The sequence below is a fragment of the Crotalus tigris genome, unplaced genomic scaffold (assembly GCF_016545835.1).
Source record: "Crotalus tigris isolate CLP2741 ecotype Arizona unplaced genomic scaffold, ASM1654583v1 scf7180000017568.12009008, whole genome shotgun sequence".
NCBI classification, from domain to species: domain Eukaryota; kingdom Metazoa; phylum Chordata; class Lepidosauria; order Squamata; family Viperidae; genus Crotalus; species Crotalus tigris.
Window position 1 is genome coordinate 11,594,266 of NW_024096478.1, and position 13,744 is coordinate 11,608,009.

At 39.0% G+C, this 13,744-nt stretch overlaps 1 protein-coding gene across 7 annotated transcripts in view; it reads left to right on the top strand.

The window, feature by feature from the left end:
• The first annotated feature begins 1,963 nt into the window (after positions 1-1,963).
• Positions 1,964-13,744, top strand: part of SPATS2L (spermatogenesis associated serine rich 2 like) — a 53,526-nt gene continuing 41,745 nt past the window's right edge. For 2 of the 7 annotated variants that reach the window (XM_039353611.1, XM_039353583.1), the window contains exon 1: positions 1,965-2,489. The gene's annotated coding sequence lies outside the window, so the exon portion shown is untranslated. Of the gene's footprint in view, positions 2,551-2,963; positions 3,153-13,744 lie in introns of those variants that run through there. The other 5 variants (XM_039353553.1, XM_039353542.1, XM_039353593.1 and 2 more) reach the window with 5 other exon arrangements.

Genomic DNA, 13,744 nt, shown 5'->3' on the forward strand with positions numbered 1-13,744 from the left:
GAACAACAAAGATAATTAGGGGATTGGAGGCTAAAGCATATAAGGAACGGTTGCTGGAATTGGGTATGTCTAGTTTAACGAAGAGAAGAACGAGGGGGGACATGATAGCAGTGTTCCAATATCTCAGGGGCTGCCACAAAGAAGAGGGAGTCAAGCTATTCTCCAAAGCTCCTGAAGGCAGGACAAGAAGCAATGGATGGAAACTAATCAAGGAGAGAAGCAACCTAGAACTAAGGAGAAACTCCCTGACAGTTAGAACAATTAACCAATGGAACAACCTGCCTCCAGAAACGGTGAATGCTCCAACATTGGAAGTTTTTAAGAAGAGACTGGACAGCCATTTGTCCGAAATGGTGTAGGGTTTCCTGCCTGAGCAGGGGGTTGGACTCGATGACCTCCAAGGTCCCTTCCAACTTTATTATTATTATTATTATTATTATTATTATTATTATTATTATTATTACACCCAGTTTTGGCTCTGATCAAAGAATAAAGCTGTTTATTTTGAAGTAGCCTGGTGTTCAGAGTCTCATTGGAATTTATTAGGATTCTGAGCTGAAAAACCTTACACAGGCCTATAATATGAAATATTGGGTCTGTAGGAGGACAGCACACCTGCCCCCCCAGAGAAAGAAATTAAAAAGGGAAAAATGGGAAAAATTAAAAAGCAGAATATATTTTCCAAAGGAATACAGTAATAGAGAAAGAAAATCTTAAAAGTCAGTAACCAGCCCCCAGAAACCAGCTTCAGCCCCCCCACACACACACACAGGTAGAGGCCAGGTCTGTAGAAATGCAGATTTGATAATCCTATTCAGAAAGATTGGAGCCAGGAAGCTAGAAACTGATGAGATTAGAAAGACAAGGACTCCTAAAATCTACATACCCCACCCAAACTCTAAAGACATGACCTTTAGGACATAATAGGATTAACTCACCACCATCAGAATACTAGAAGGGCACACTGAACCTCAGGTCAAAGTTCATGCCACAGGAACAACTCCAAATACAAAAGCCCAAGACAGTATAAAAACCCACCACTCCCTGCTCCATATAGTCAGCTTTCCCAGAGCACATTTCTGATTGGCTGGGCTCTTCAATTAACTACAACCTTCTTTCTAAAGCAGTCTCCATTTTGTTTATTCCCAGCTTGGACTGGACCCTGATGAAGATTTTTCTTTCAATAGGTGCAAGCAAACCTCTCTAAAATCTGGGTGTTACGGTACCTGAGAGATTTTCCTGTGAGTAAAAATAAGTAGGACTGCTTGTTTATAGTCATTTTTTAAACCAATATTTAGATAAATAAATACAGGCATTACTCAGAAAAGTAGGTTTATTTATTTAGTAAATTTTTGTGCTGCCTATCTCCTCTACAAGGTGAAAAACAGTTCTGATTTATTTAAATAAATGAACTACCACTACAGATGGTGTAGTTGAGACTATACACTTCTTTAATCAATAAGTATTCAGTCAGATATACTTTTGAATTTTAGGGTGGCTTGATGATACTTATGGAGAGACTGTTGTTTAAGGAGATAAGACTGTTTTTGCCACAAGTATACTATTTATCTTCGAAGGGATTTACCAAGTAAAAAAGAGAGCTTGGTTTGCTCATAAATATCAGCAGTAACATGTCCCAAGCGTCTGAAAAGCAAGTCTCACAATTCCCGAATATTTGAGGAGAAAAGAAGCGCAACCCCGGGGTGCATTACATCTGACCACGGAAAAGCTGCTCTAAAACGGTTTAACCTCTTGTCCTGTTAAAAAAAAAAGAAGAAGAAGAAGAAGAGACGGATTAGACGCGCCCGGCTGTGAGAAACTCCTCGTTACTTTTTTTTTTTTTTTTTTTTAGCCCGTCCAAAATGCCTCAGCTAGAAAATATGTTGGCTGCATCCCACGGAACTGTCATTACTGCACGCGCGCCCCCGCGCGCGTGCACGACCAGGCTCACTCACTTGTGCAGAGATCCCAGCAAGCAGGCAACAAACAACATAACAAAAATGCAATGCTGTAGGAAGCCGCGCTTTGCATTTATTTTGGCATGTGATGGGGAAAGGGTCTGCGGGGACTGAGAGGTCATTTCATAAGGAGCGGGGGGAGGCAATTAAGAGAATGCATTTGAAGAGGAAGTGAGACTCCCTCCCCCCCCCTCCCAATCTGTTAGATAGCGAGGAGAGGGTATGTGTGTGTGTAAGTATAGAGGAAGGGAGGGGGAAACCCTGTGAGATGGGAGTGACTGAGGAGGGCTCATCAGGGCTTGAGTGACGAGCGGAGGGAACTGAATCGCTGTAGAAGCCCAGCTGAACGGAAAGGACGGCGCTCTCCCGCCCGCGTCGAGCTACAGGGAAACGAAAACCAAGGAAGACGCCGCCTCTTTGGTATCTCCCTGCTACTTCGCAACTCGCCTTTCGCTGCCCTGTTGCTGCTCGTAGGAGAGACCCGTCTCTCCTTGCCCGGGCCGCGTCGCTCAGGCGGGACCAGACCGCGAGGTAAGGCACCGCGGCAAGCGCCCCGACCTGTGTGCCTTTCTGCTTTGCTGCCCCTCCGAAGGTAAAGGGTGCCAAATGAATTCTGCCCTTCGGGGAAACGGATCGAAGAGCTGGAATCCAGCATTACCGGTGGAGGGAAATAATTGCGGGTTCGCCCTTCCGAGCCCTCCAGACCAGCTCTGGTTGTCTAAGTCAAAGCGAACTGTAATTAAATGGGTGGCGCTGGGAGGAGCGGGGTGAAGACAGAAAACAGAATCTAGTTTAATTGTAGAACGGGAAATTATTTGGGTATAAAGTGGCCCACTTCTCTCTCCCTCTCCCCCCCCCCCACACACGCACAAACACACACTTTCTGCATTGTTAGTCTCTTATATTCTTTCAAGAGCCGGGGTGATCGCAGTGATCCCTGAAAAGCAATAAAGGGGCGTGATGCTGGAGGCAGTCTTGGATCCTATCGGAGTGTGCGTGGGAAGCCCAGAGATAAGAGTGTGTGCTTATTAACTAACTAGGCAGGAACTGTTAACCCTATTTTGTTTCTGAGGTTCGTTTTGCACTACAGCGCTGTACAGTATTAATGCTCTGCAAACAGGAATCTGACGAGGCATCTACATATTCTTGTTATTTTCAACTCCCTTGTGGTAACTGCCCCTTCCCCCGAATAAGGTACTTTATAAAGTATATATATTATTATTGATTTGTATTGTGAAATATTTGAGTCGACGTGGCTTGAAAACGTAATTAAGTGATTGGGTAGCTTCCGAAAACTGCAGCCAGGTATCAGGGCAGCAAAGCTGCAATATTTTTCAGGAAAGGTTGTTATATTTTTTTAAGTGGAGCTGCTCAAAATTGTAACTGCTGAATTGTGCTAAAGTTAAAAGGCAAACGGAATGGTGAGTGAACGATTTCTCTGACTTCCATCAAGATTCTGGCTTTTTTAGACGATGGTTTCAGGAGCTGTTCACATTCCTCGTCCTTCTTTACATTACATTTTTTACTGCCTTAGCCTTGATTTGTTAACTCTTTACTGAGAGCAACAGGAGGATTTCATTTCTTCCCTACTTTCAAAATGCACAGACATTTTATTTAGAATTTTTTTGCTTAGGTTTGTAACTCAGCTACCATTGCTGGATCCTCTGTTGATATAGGAGGAGAACTTGTTTGTTCACATGCTATTACAAATGCAAATACCATGGCATGCCAAGTTGATATGTCTTCGGATTATGTGCCTTCAAAAAAAGTGTTTTGTATTTCAATAGTATCCACTCACTACAGGATACCAACATGAGCCAGTGTTATTTCTATGTATTCTCATATAATTTTATTTAATCCACAGCTGCACATCCAAAAATGTTGCTAGAGAGATACAATAACCCTATGAGTCTTTAATTTAATCTTTGACAGAAAGGCAGAAGGCCGCTAATTTAAACTTTGGAGCTTCCTTGTGGTATTTGGGGCTTTTCATCATGCTTTAGGAGAGGGCAACTTCATGGTCTGTAAGGTCTTTTAACTATTTATTTGGGGAGAGAGAACAGGGTTCTAGAGAAGGAAAAAATGTAGTGTCAGAAGCAGGAATTGGGTTGCTTGAGAAGTAATTAATTATACTCATACACCCCTGAAGCATTATGGAAAGGAGAGTGCAATGGAATAAATAATAAATCAAAACCAATAACACTGTCAAATGTAAAAAAATGTGATACTGACTTAAAATAATAGACTTATTCCCAACAACTGGATACTTCCTAATATATGTCCTGCCTTGCTAATATTATAGAAACATTCAGTGAGGAGTTGTAATCTAGCCCTGGTTCTAACGCTGTTTCTCTGACCCTGACCCTAGAAACATAATTAAGGCAAAAACATGACATTTTTACTAAATCTCTTAATTCAGGTATTTGCTGCGTTAAATATGTTAGGTTGAATACAGAGAATCTACTTTTTCAGTAGATACTTATATAAGGCCGTCTACAAGACCTTCCTCCATTTCAGCTAAAATCCCAAATTACTTAGAATTGTTCAGTTAATTCCATTAAGCAATGGATGGTAATATAAGAGATTTATTTGAGTTATATCCTGTTTCTCCACTAACAGATGGTGGTCATGGCAGCCAACCAATAATGTTAAATCATAACATTAAAAATACAACTAAAACATCATTAGCACACACACTAGGGAAAAAAAACTAGAAAATCACTTCTAACTTGATCAGCCACAGCCTACTTGAAAAACGCTTTTTATTAGTTTGATTTTTTTTTATTTTTTTTTTGCTAAGGTGCTCAAAAGCCTGAATGAGAATGTCATCTCTTAAATTGCCTCCTCTGTTGAAGATATGAATACCAGGACAGGCTGCTAAGGGAGAAGGTAGTCTTCTCAACAGGCTTTTCCAGATTATAACCAGTACTTGAACTGAATTTGAACCAGACTCTTCATCAGTTAAAAATTTCAAAGCAAGGAATTCCATGCTCCATGTAGACCAGTGTTTCTCAACCTTGACAATTTTAAGGCATGTGGACTTCAACTCCCAGAATTCCACAGCCAGCAATGCTGGCTGTGGAATTCTGGGAGTTGAAGTCCACATGCCTTAAAATTGTCAAGGTTGAGAAACACTGCTGTAGACAAACCTATTCCCAATCTATTGACAACCTTCAGTTGAAGTTTCCAAGCCCCATATAGATAACCTTAGCTATGTGAGTACATTGTAAGAGTCCAGAATTATTTTGAATGAATATGTATAAATAAACCTACTCTGTATCTATGTTATATGATTTATATTTATAGACTGAAATGGACTTTTCCTTAGAATGTTTCCTCGTAAATGTCCCATAAATATGTCCATAATAGACTGTGGGCCCTCCTGCCACTTCTTGTTCAGACCTGCCTATTCCAAACTCTTTTGAGTTGTTAGAAGGAATAAATCAGAATATGTTCTGGCTTCCTTCCAGTATAACTAAAATTGAGTAAAGCTTTCTCGTTTGTTTCTTTTGTTTGACTTTGTTGGTCCTGCTCTTGTTTTGCCATGCATCCTAATTCCTTTGTCCATCATCAGTCTTCACTGTAGCTTTCACTAAGGAAGGGATGGAAGCAACCTTCTAAGTCAGTGGTTTTCTTCACCATGGACCCCCTTTAATTCCTTTTGTGGCCATGGACCTCCAAGACTTAACTCAAGATTTAAATCATAACATTTCTTCAAGCCTTCACAGACCTTCTGTGATGGCATTGTGGACTCCCCAGGGGTCCGTGGACCACAGGTTGAGTGAGAATCACTGTTCTAAGTGATCGTGTTCTGAACTCTTCTCATGACTGATAAACACAATTGATTAAAGGTTGATTTTCCCTGTTTGTGGAAAAAGCAGGAAGGGTTCTCTTGCCTCAACCTCATTCTCACCCCCTCTGGTTTAAGTGAGCTGTTAATTCGCTCTTTCTCAGTCATAACCCTAGAGCAGGGGTGCCCAGCAGCATGCCAGCAACCTGTCTACACAAACAAGCAAAGACCCATCCACAGGATGCAGGTAGCACACAAAATCACATCCCCTCCAGTCTACAGAAAAACGTCTCTCCACATAACCAGTCCCTGATGCCCAAAAGGTTGGGGACTTCCGCCCTAGAGGCTCTAGAAATCAGATTAGCACAATTGTGCAAATAATGCAGTTGTAAAAATACTGCCATGTTACCATTCCATCATTGTAGCTAGCAGAGACTTCTTAATAGAAAAGTTTGTATTGTCACAGCAGTATGGCTACCTTTTATAATATATCTGTTTGTGTCTATTTGCACATAGTCAGAAAAATGTACCCATGTGTTAAAAACACGGAGGAGGAGAATTTGCTGGCAAATAATTTATCTTGTTTTGTGTGGAATGGGGCAAGGGTGTTTTTGTTACGCATAGAGCTGTGGCAGCTCCAGGGGTTTGAAAAATGATTAATATTTTGAAACTGGCACAAAAGGTTTCCTTCAAATATGTTGTAAAGGGATTGTAAAGTGAAAACAAAATAGAAACAACCATATGAAAATATGCTAAGAACCAAAAATCAGATATAATCTTAGAATAGAATTTGTGTTTGAAAGACTCCAAAAGTATGCATTTTCCCTAGAATGGTAGACAATGATGCAGTGTTTGCTGTAAGTTTCTGATGAGATATTAATAATCTACAAGAATATTTATAATTAATATAAACCATTAGGAATGCTTTCTTCAGTTGGGGTTTAAGTACTTTGAGTTTGAGTCTTGAGGAATCCCAGCTTTGTTGGTTTCCTGGCATTTTAGAGGTATATTAAGCATTGCACTCTTCCACACAAGAATTCTGTGCCCACTTAAAAGCAGTTCTAGACTTCTGTGTTCCCATGATATCAATATAGTTATATTGTAGATCTGAGCTTATTTTTTTCAAATAGATCAGCTGCATTAGGAGCTAATTTGGGTTTAGTTGGATGGGCATTTTAAAGACAATGCTGCAGCTTTTATCCATTAGAGACCTCTTGTTTCACATCTCAAAATTCCTATACTTCTTGTAAGGAAACTGCTACTTTCAGGGCTTACTAGCTTTCCCTTAATAATTCCACCCAAAAATCCCCTTTCAATGGCTGGTGAAAGTTAGAAATGCTTTGTTTTTGTTCCCCCCTTTTTAGTATGGAAACAACCAGTGTGCAAAACCAACCTATTGCTTTTTCTCTTGTTTCCCTATATTGTGCAAAAAGAAATTTATTGGTGCAGGATCTGTAGTAGTTTGGTTGCTGCGGCGATTTCTATCCAGTTTATAAATCTACAGAAATTATGAATATCGCAGATCACTTTCAAAATTCTTTTGAGGGCTTAGAGGGTGAAAAAGGTGGTAATAGGAAAGTGCCCATTATATGTGGGAAAACATATCTTTCCCCCAAGATATTTAAAGGTACCGTACATGAATAATTTGAAAATATTTAAGGGTATCATGGTTTGAAATATTCTGTAACAATTAGTGCTGGTTTTTTGGTTCTTAGATAAAATTATCACTGAAAAGAATGGGGTTCCAGATACAGCATTTGCTTAAGTAACTACCCTGTTTTATTTTGTAGTAACAAAAGAGCAGCCTTACTAAATCGGAAAAGAACCAAACCAAAAACCACATATCCAAATATACTAAACTACTTGTAGGAAGCTCAGCCCTCAGACATTAACTTCTGGCTTCTATATTTAAAAAGAAATGAAGCAAAAGGGGAGATCCCTCTTATTCCATTTCAGCTTTAGGGAATTTGCACCAACAGCATATATCTTAACTGTAAAATAGAACTCACCAGTTCTTTATAATCTGGTGTTTTCTGTTGGTTTTTTGAATATTCCACCTCGGGACTGGTTGGTTTGTTTATATCCCTCCTTTATTATTTTTGCAAATAACTCAAGGCAGCTAATAGGTCCAATATTCCTTCCTCCTATTTTCCCCATAGCTATGAGGTGGGTTGGGTTGAGAGAGTGACTTGGCCCAAAGTTACCCAGCTGGTTTTCATGGCTAAGGCGGGACTTGAACAGTGCTTCTTTCCATGCTAATTTTTGAGACAGTATTTTTAGAACTCCCCCTAAATATGTAAATAATAAATCTCTTTTAATATTATTTTCAGTGAGGGCTGTTTTGATAAATTGATGATTAATTAATTTCTTTGTTTGTTTAAGGCCTCATGGCTTTTAAAAGTCACCCTGACTTGGACCTGGAGTGGCAAACAGAACAGATTGCAAAGTAGAGGCATAATATGCTGTTTTAGAACCATACATAACTTCCTGCGTGGCTGCATTTTGGCCTCGTATGGTTATTGAATAGGAGTAGAGAAAACAAAATATTGCCAAATTAATATAGAAAGTAAAACAGGCAGGATTTTCACTGATTTACACAGTCTTAATTAAGCTTGATGAGTCAATGAGGCCAATATTTCTTGATGAAAAGGAATAATTACATTTTAAGGCAAAGTCAAAAGCCCCAATATTTAAGACTGATAACCACTAGAGCAGACATGTCAAACTTGCGACATCACTTTTTCTCCATTGCCGGCAATGGGCTGGGCGCAGTTTCCTGGTGACGCGTCCAGCCCACGGGCCGGCAGTTTGACACCCCTTCACTAAAGGTTCAACCAAGGAAATAGATAAATAAACACAGACACATGCTGGCGTAACAATTTTCCTTTATGGGACAAAATTTCTCCTCATTAAGTTAATTGGAACCATCTTTTATACACAATATTTAAAATGCAAAATAGGCGTTTTGCACAAAGTATAATGAAACACATTGGCTTACCCTTCTTATAAAATGTTCCTTATTAAGGTATTGTATGTATGTTTGATAAGAGAAGGAGGGGGGAGAGTACAGCATGACCAGGATAATAGCATTCATCCAATTTTCATTTTGAATTATTGTACAGTTTCAGAACACAAGAAGTTTAGCCAACACCAAATTGGCAGGCTTAGGCTGATGTTTGTGTGTTAATTCTAAAAATATTTTTCTTCCATTAATATTTTTTCCATTGTAAAAGGGAAATTTATTTCAATTCACAGATCCCAACACTGGTGCAATATTTTTAGCAATATTAGTCAAATATAGCTTGGCCATAAATATTGTCACAATATTTTCCAACCATTTATTATTTCTTTTCAAACCTGGGGATGAGGGGGAAATTGAGTATCTTTTCCAAGATTTTTCCAACCACTGTGTTACTCAACTACTTATAATCTCAGAAGAAAGTGGAAGGTGTCCTGTTGTTTTTCTTCACATCAGCAGACTTGAAAAGCTGAAGAGTGAAAGCGATTGCTCCAGCTTAAAAAACCCTCACAACTTCATTTCACAAAAGTGAGGGAAATCTTTTTTTTTTTTTTTTTCCCTCCAGCTGGCCCAGTGTTGCAGAGGGAAATTGACAAAATAATTTTTTACTTCCATCCATTGTGATTTTGTCTGAGCTACTGAGGGGGAACTGTGAAGCTTTTTTCTGGCATTATTTTTCCCAAGAATTAAGGTTCAGGAGCTGAAAGAAGCTATAAGGCACAGCATCATAAAAACCTTGAAACAGAATCCCCAAACTAGCTCTTTATTGCTTTCATTTACCCTGCAACTAAAGCAAAGGCAAATCAGCTTAATCCTCCAATCGTTGGGGGGAGGTGTTCCAGATTTCAATATAGAGTAAACAGCTGGGAAGTGAGATATCCTGGGCAGCTATATAAGACAGGTTGGCCTCTCATTTATTAAGAAAAAGGAAAACATGATTAAAAAGTAGATGTAGATTTGCAGTGCTGATTTTTACACTTAAATGCACTTGTAGGAAATAAGTAACAACTTTTTTTTAAAATACATCATAGTCAACAGAATGGGGAGATTTATCTTTACATTGATCTTGAAAAGGACAGCCTTTAAATCGGGATATTATTAGACACTTGGATGACATACATTCAAGTTACGGAAATATATACTTTATAGAGAGAGAAATGCAATATGAAAAGGAAGCACCAGCTATAAGGAAGAGTTCTCAAGGAATGTTTTGATATCTTAACCACTTGGTATTTTGCTTGAAATGACATGCTAAGTTAAATAATAGCCCTTAACAACATTGTGGTATTCTGCATGTTTTTGAGCTGGTACTGAATGGAAAAAAAATATCAGAACAGAAAAATACCAAAGTACTTTTTCATTGGATATTCCTGTTTTAGTGCAGGTATTAGTCTGAGAAAAAAGTTTTTGTTTTTAAAGGCTACAAGATTAGAGATAAAACTTCAGCAAGGTAGTCCATCAGTTGAATGTTATCAAGTCTGCTAAGATGTTAATATATGTAAATTCTGTAATATATTGGCAATAAAAATTATTAAAAAGATTATTACACTCCCTGTGCACTTTTGTTGTAAGGATAATCATTATTAGCACTTGTTGAAAGAAGTTCATTCATTTGATGGATTGGTTGATGATGTGCCATCAAATCAGTGTTGAATCTTAGTGACTATGATCTGCATGACGAGCGGTCCCTAATCTAATCCTTCAGGTTTCCAATCGTTCATCGATTGCCACTGTAACTGAGTCCATCCACCTTGCTGCTGTTAATCCTTTTCTTCTCTTTCCTTTCGCCTATTCCAGTACTGTTCCAAGAGAGCTAGGTCTTTGCATAAGGTGTCTGAAGTAGGATAATCTGAGCCTAAACATTTGTGGCTCAACTGAGAAGTCCAGTTTGATTTGTTTGATGATTCATTCGTTTATTTTCTTGACTGTCCATTGTATTGTCATAAGGCATCTCCAATCCCCAAAGCACCAATATTCTTCCTATCCTAATTCTTCAAAGTCCAGTTGAAATAAAACTAAGCCCAAAATAGGGACGTGCTCAAAGTTAGGCACAAATTCTTTGATATTTTGAGCATTACTCACTATAAATACCCTGGAATAATATCTCTTGTTGCTAAGGGGTAAAACTAATTGCAACATTTGCAAAGTAAATCATTGTTACTTATAATTTAAAACTCTGTCTTCGTAGATTCCGTATTTTTTAGGACTTGGAATCCAGAATTTGGCTGCAAATATAGTCATAGCCTATCAAGCTCAAATGCTTGAGCTGGGGGGGGGGGGTGTTAAGATTGTTCTTATTTCTGTCTGGATTGTGCAGCGAATACTGAAAAACGAATGTATCTGAAATAATGGTGCTGGCTCAGCAGATTTTTGTGGGCAAACAGAGAGAAAATACATTATCTATGTTTCAGCTTTCCCCTTATGCAATCAGCAGGTTTTTTAAAAGAAAAAAAAAAAAACTTGACAGTGCATGAAAGGGGCACTGTATTTATATTCGAAATAACAGAAAAAAGAGGGCCAGTTATATGCACAACTTTAACCTTAGAAGGGCATAGGATTGAGTGCTTAAAATATATTCTAATGGAGATTTCTCTGAAAAATTAATCCCATGACTTCAGTTGTTTTCAGTGAAATGTTAAACTCATGACTTCCAAGAAAACATGAAGAGGATGAAACATTTTATTCCCCTCCCCAGCACCCAGATCATAATCATGTGACTATGGGGGAGGGGTGCAATGATTTACAATGGCCACAAGTGCTTTTCAGGTCATAAAGACCCTTTCTGGGACCATCTGAGACCATTGTACTTTGAAAAGACCATTAAACAACGCATCATAAGAGAACTACCTACAACAGATTGGAATAGAACATGAAACTTTTCATATTACAAGTTATAAGGATATATTTCTAGAAATTCATCATTTTTCTTCAGCCAGAGAAAAGTCCTTTGGAGGATTCCTGTTAAGAAGAAAAGTGTTATTTCAGAATAGAGTATTTCTTCTCTAGCATAATAATATTAACTTTACAGGATCTTACTACGATTTTGGTGACATTAGTATCAAGAAAAATTGTGGTTTAAGTATGTAAATAATCTTTGTGAAATTATTGTTTTGACATATAAATTATTATTTCACAGGATGGAGGATTTGTGTCAACTGATGATTGCATAAAATTGATTTTTCTTCCTTCCTATCGTCATGACTAATTTCAATGACTCTCACTGGTGATTTGTTTTTCCTTTTTCTCCTCCTTGTTTTGCTTCTCCAGAATTTGAACATGAAAGGTCTAATTCTTTGTATACTTTTTAGTGCAAACAATACCCTTTTCAAAATGCTATCAGTTCAGTAAGCAAACTTGGACATTGCTTTAGAGATATTCCTCGACTTAAAACCATTCATTTAGTGACTGTTTGAAGTTAACAACGGCACTGAAAAAAGTGACTGATCATTTTTCACACGTAAACAGCCATTGTAGCATCCCTGTGGTCGTGTGATCAAAATACAGACTGGCAACTGGCAAGTATTTATGACTTGCAGTGTTCCACTTTTTGTGGCCTTCTGGCAAGCAAAGTCAATGGGGAAGCCAGATTCATTTAACAACCTTATGACTAACTGCAACAGTGGTGGCAAGAAAAGTTATAAAATGGGGCAAAACTTACGTAACTGTCTCCTTTAACAGTGGAAATTTAGGGCTCCATTGTGGTCGTAGGTCAAGGACTATGTGTACTTTTACTTTTGTTTGCTTCTTTGAAAGAGTTTCCTTGAATTTCTTATTCACAGCATTGTTCTAGTTTTTGATCTTTCCTGAAAAGCACAAAGAAGCAATGAAACCCATTGCTGTCAATAAAAGACTGATAAGTCTTTATTTCAGCCAGATTCTTTTAACATCATCCATAGAAGCCTAATACATTCTAGCCTAGTTTGATTTATGCTTTCAGATGCACTTATGCAGAGACTTATATGTGCTTGGCGTAGACCAGTGGTAGCGAACCTATGGCACGCATGCCAGAGGCGTCACTCAGAGCCCTCTCTGTGGGCACTTGCGCCATTGCCCCAGCCCCGCCTTCCCCCCATGGCCCTCTCCTCACCAGCAGCCCCCCTTGAGGAGAGTCGCCCCCGAGCACAGCCCATGTAGAGCAACATAGCCAACATCATGGCAGCTGGGCAGCGGGGACAAGATTCTGCCATCATGCACCATCGCACGTAGTTGATGCAGGGTGCGGGCAGAGGGTGTGGCCATCATGGTGCTGCTGGGCCGCCTGGGCGATCTGTGGTGGGCCGTGGAGGCGGTGAGTAGCCCTGTGGGTGGGCGGGGTGGGGACGGAGCAGGAGCGGGATGGGGGCAGGTTTTGGGCACTTGGTCTCTAAAAGGTTTGCCATCACTGGCTTAGACTCTGCACCCACGGCATAATCTGCAAGGTGCCTCCTTGTTGAGTTAGCTCTTCTTCCTACTTTTTGCACAGTCCATTAGCAATTGATTCATCAGTCTTCAAGTCTTCCAAGGATAGTATAAAATGAATAATCTGACCTCAATGTGTGTGTGTTTGTGTGTGTGTGTGTGGGTGGGTGGGTGGGTGTTTATTTAATAAACATGAAGGAATTGTTGATAGAAATGCAGATAGTCCTTTCATTAAAACATAGGCAAACTTAGTTGAATGAAAATGTAACAGAATTACTTTGGCTGCCTCAGTTCAGAAACTTTAAATATTTAAAGACAGAGCCAACAATCCTAAAGACTCTTGATAGTATTTAAAAAGAAAATATTAGATACTCCAACTCTCATTGATCACACTAATTATAAAATGGGTAATTGTTCTATCTCATTAGAGAAATGAGGTAAATCAATTTTATGCCTGCCATAGATGACCATAGTGGTGAAATAATTTATGCAGTTCACACAGAAGTGATTTTGTTTGTCCCTAATGACAGGATAGAAAGAGTTTTACTGAAAAATAATAAAATTGCTTTCTATAAGCAT